Raw genomic sequence first — 5,331 nt, 5'->3', positions numbered from 1 at the left:
GTCACTTCGGGGTTGTTGGATCATAACACATAATAGGTGACTAAAGACTTGCAAGATAGGATCAAGAACTCACATATATTCATGAAAACATAATAGGTTCAGATTTGAAATCATGGCAATCAGGCCCTAGTGACAAGCATTAAGCACAGCAAAGTCATAGCAACATCAATCTCAGAACATAGTGGATACTAGGGATCAAACCCTAACAAAACTAACTTGATTACATAGTAAATCTTATCCAAGCCATCATAGTGTAGCAAGCCTACGATAGAAATACTCATGCACGGCGGCGAGCATCATGAAATTGGTGATGGAGGATGGTTGATGATGACGACGACGACGAATCCCCCTCTCCGGAGCCCTGAACGGACGCCAGATCAGCCCTCCCGAGAGAGATTAGGGCTTAGCGGCGGCTCCATATCGTAAAACGCGATGAAACTTTCTCTCTGATTTTTTTCTCCGTGAAAGCAAATATATGGAGTTGGAGTTGAGGTCGGTGGACGTCCAAGGGGCCCACGAGGCAGGGGGCGCGCCCCCACCCTCATGGACAGGGTGTGGGGCCCCTGACATTGATTGTTTTGCCAGTATTTTTTATTAATTCTGAAAAATTGCTCTATGGATTTTTAGGTCATTCCGAGAACTTTTATTTCTGCACAAAAATAACACCATGGCAATTCTGCTAAAAACAGCGTCAGTCCGGGTTAGTTCCATTCAAATCATGCAATTTGGCGTCCAAAACAAGGGCAAAAGTGTTCGGAAAAGCAGATACAACGGAGACGTATTGTCGATGTCAAAATTGGCGGATCTCGGGTAGGGGGTCCCGAACTGTGCGTCTAGGCGGATGGTAACAGGAGACAAGGGACATCATGTTTTTACCCAGGTTCGGGCCCTCTCGATGGAGGTAAAACCCTACTCCTGCTTGATTAATATTGATGATATGGGTAGTACAAGAGTAGATCTACCACGAGATCAGAGAGGCTAAACCCTAGAAGCTAGCCTATGGTATGATTGTTGTTCCCTTCTATCGACTAGCCTGTCCCTGGTTTATATAATGCACCAGAGGCCTAGGATAACATGAGTCCCAGCCGAATACGCCGGTGGGGGAGGAGTCCTTGTCTTGATCACCAAGTCTTGCGGAATCTTCCTTGTATGCGGCAGCCGTCCGGACTGGCCCATTGAGTATACGACCATGGGGGTCCGCGGCCCAATCTAACAGATCGGGAGATGACGCGTTGAGTACCCCCTAGTCCAGGACACTGTCAGTAGCCCCCTGAACCGGTCTTCAAGTTAGGGACGCTCCTCGATTCTTCCGGACTGTTCTTCATCTTTGGTTGCCGGTCTTGAAAACTGGTTCAACAAATCTTCTCATCTTCTATCTAGAGGATCGCCAAAATGCATTCAACGAGTTTACACGTCAGGTATCCGAGGAGCCCCTTTAAGTTTCCAGCCTTTATCAATGCCTTGTTATTTTTATGCCACACCTTGGGTTCGAAGTTGTTCCCGGGAGGCAGTGTCCTCTTGTGCCCGAGCTCTAACGCCGGACTGCATTCAAGGTATCTCTTGCAGCCGAGCACCAATGCCGGACTGCTTTCGAGCTCCAATGCTGAAATGTATCCGAACTCCAACGCCAGACTGTTTCCAAGCTCCAACGCCGGACTATATCCAAGATGTCATAGATCATCTTGGTCCAAAAAAGTTGAAGCAGTTTAGCCGAGCTTAATGCCGGAAATGCCCTCTAAGGAGCAAACCATTTGCTTCTGAGCTATATGCCGAACTGCTTCCGAGGTGGTTAAGCACCTCAGTCATGGGCTGATTTTTGGTCAATGTTTTTTATTGATGCAATTTATTCTCTAGCGAGATATATAGCCAGTAGCCCTCAAGGTGTGTATCGGTCTAAAACCCGAGATGCACCTGAAGGATGACATAAGACCGCTGATCCCAGTAACCGCTGAGACTCTGGTTGATTTGCAAAATCGGCATGAGGATCAAGTCCTAGCTCGGCAGAATACTTTGGGACACAAAAAGCAGCGTGCTCAGTCCTCGAGACTCAGGTTGGGTCCGGCCGACCAAACTGAGGATCAAAATCTCCTCGGAAACTGTATTGCACTTAAAATTTTCTGCATAGAACAGGGAATGCAGTAGCCCCCGAGACACTGGTCGGGTGGCAACACCAGATCAGGGGATCAATGTGCCCCTTTAATATTTGTAAATAATAAGCCCGAAGCCCAGTAGCCCCTGAGCCTTAATGCGGGCACGGGTAGCCGAATTAAGGATCGATATCCATAGTAAAATCACAAATTATGTGTAATGAATCTATGTATCCAAGTACTTTATGTCATTAATGCTCGGATCCGCATTGTACAAAACTTTGTTGACCGACCATCGGCTTCAACCTCCTCGGCCAGTAGCCGAGGAGTGTTTGTCCTACATTATAAAGCCTTTATGAGGGCAAAGATTTACGCCAAACAAGACAATCTGGCCATACGATTTTATAAACAAAGGTACGCAGAGAGATATGTTATATTGCTGTTTAACATAGGAAATGTCTTCCAAAGAAAATAGTTCCGCTATCGGTTCCTTTCTTTGGGTTGGCATGCTAGGCATGATCATGAAACCTCAGCTCTAATGTAAGAGCAAAGTATTGACGATTTAGTTTGGGAGGCCAGTTACTAGCCCCCGATAGTGTTCAGTGACAGTTGAGGTCAAGCCATAAACACTTCGGCCAATGTTATGAATGGCCCATCATTTAACACAGTCATCGGATCGCTGACCAGTTTATGCTTATTGTGACAGTCAGTTTTTGGCTTTCTCCACTGAGGTGCTTAACCATGTGAGCTGGAAGCACCATCGCAGTGGTTCTCCCTTTGCACACCTAGCCGAACAAAGCGGAACATAGGGGGCAAGTGTAGGAGCCGGGCAACCCAACTATTGACCGAAGACACAATTCGAAACCGATGCATATAGAGCAATATCCGAGAATGTTTTTGCCGAATCTCTAAAGGTGTTCGGCGTTGCACTGCGAGACTTGTGCTGAAAACACACAAATAGTTTAAAAGTGCCATGGGCTCGAAAAGCCAAAAAACTTATTCAAAAGGTTAATGTCCGAACTAGATCAAGTGTTTGGTGCCAATCCGAAAATTGGACTTTTAGAAAAAAAAAGGTGCTTCTGCCGTGCTTTAACATGACACATCCTATCTCAAAACTTCAAGCGGGTCAGCCTACGGCTTCAACCTCCTATCCCGAAGGCGGAGTACTTCTTACTAGGCCAGTTTAGCAAACTAAACTCTAGCGGCTTTGAGAGAGAAATTAGGCTCCCCGGCTAGTGATCGCACACTTGTGTCAAAAAAAGGAGTGATACATAATAATAAAAACTTTGCAACGACTAAGAAGAAAAACACTTATTATAAAACGGCTCAAATAAACATAAGAGCCCCCAAGTGACTTAGGTAAAAGAATGATTGTATGTACCGAAGTACTTGTATCATATCTATGTTCACCCAAACTTTATACGCGTCTTAACCGACCGTCGGCTTCTCCCTCTTTGGCAAGGGCCGAAAAGTGTTATGTACTCCACCTGTCGAGAATATCGATGGTGTTTCCGATAACCAGGCAATCAGGCCATAAGGCTGTAACAGACAAAGCGCGCTCAGGGAACTTATGCTATATTACTAACAAAGTGTAAGAAGCATCTTCGAAGAAAATAGTACCCCCACCGATACTTTTCTTCGGTGCTCATTATTACTATGAGACTTTGTGCAATAGATTTTTTGTACTCATGAGTTCCGTTGTGTGCCGACCATGATTGAAAACAATAAGAGCGCTAGCTTTCGGCTTCACCCAGTCTAAGGTCCGGCTCAGGTGACCCGATCGTGACAATCGCAGAGGTGCTCCCTTTACTCCCTAGCCGAACAATCGGGAACGTAGGGGTAAGCACAGGAGCCAGGCAACCCAGCTTGCAAATCGCTTAAGTCAATATGGTGCATATTGTGGAGTAATACACGAACAAGGAATGAAGCCGTACAAGTATAATCATATGCAAGAGGAAAAAGCTTCATGAAGGAAGCCCCCAAGTAAACGGGGTATTTGAATTTGCGCGTCACAAACAAAGTTTGGACAAGGAAATTTTTACAAGCAACTTTTTTCCAAAAACGTATAATGCTTGGTCGAGCCGAACACAAGTTAAAAATTTAAAACTTTGAGCATGAAGGAAACTTAGCTGGTTAATGTGTTCGGTATTGATGACGCGGTCCGAGCTTGATGCGGGACAAGGTTCCATCCCCCGAGCCGGTCCCGAGGTGGCGGAGCAAAGAGCTCGGCACTCCGAAGTGGTGACATAGCACGGTCAATGCAGGACGGCAGGGTGATGCCGAAGTCCCCGGCATGGGGTAATGAAGTGTTGACGAAAACCCCCATCCAGCCGAGGTGACGCCAAAGGATATAGTCCGGCTGGATCATTTTCCTGTGCACAAAAAATAGTGCAAACCGGAGATAATAGTAATAATAATAAAAAAATCGTTGCATAACAAATAATTTATGCAAAGTGAGTAATAAAAGAAATATGGCCTGGCGCCGAAGTCAATGTCGATGCAGGGCGGCGGCGTGATGCGGTAAAGGCATGGCAAGGCCTGAATTCACAGGTCGGTTCGAGTTCCGGATGCGGCGTTCGCCGGACTATGTACGAAAACTGACAGAACCACCATGCGACCGTCGTTAATGCGGCCACCATTTGATAGACCTGCGTATATATGATGGACAAACCAGAGTAATAATTCGTTGGAAAAAATGAACCCAAACAAGCAAAAAGTACTAGGATTAATAGCACCTGACTTATTTGTCGTAGCAATCCGAAGAAAGGTGATTCCCAAAATTGGGACTCGATCCGCACACCTATCGCCTGATGGGCGATAAAGCAATGGCATGGCGATGCTGGCAAAGGTTGGCTCGCCGAGGCAAAGCCCTCGGTCCAGCTAACGTGACGGAGCTGGTCGGCCAGCGACGCCGAAGTCTCCGGAGTAGGTTGATGAAGAGATGATGAAGCCCCCGGTCCAGCTAATGTGATGAAGCCTCGGTGTCAGCCGATGAGTCAAAGTAGGTAGGCGTGATGGACACCAGCTTGAAAAAGCAATAGTGTGGCCCTGCCGATGCAGGTTGTGACGTGGTCGATGCCGGCTTGATGAAGTGACCGTGCGGCGATGCGGGTGTGCCCGCTCCGTGTAATCCGTGGGGCTGCGATGTTGGTGATGATTTATCCTTTGCGATGCCGGACTTTTGTTCGGCTTGTCGAGATGATGATCCGAAGAAGTTGAGCGCGGCTCAACAAAGTGACGATGT

This window comes from Triticum dicoccoides, chromosome 1B, assembly GCF_002162155.2.
Source record: "Triticum dicoccoides isolate Atlit2015 ecotype Zavitan chromosome 1B, WEW_v2.0, whole genome shotgun sequence".
Taxonomy (NCBI): domain Eukaryota; kingdom Viridiplantae; phylum Streptophyta; class Magnoliopsida; order Poales; family Poaceae; genus Triticum; species Triticum dicoccoides.
This window is presented reverse-complemented; position numbering follows the sequence as displayed.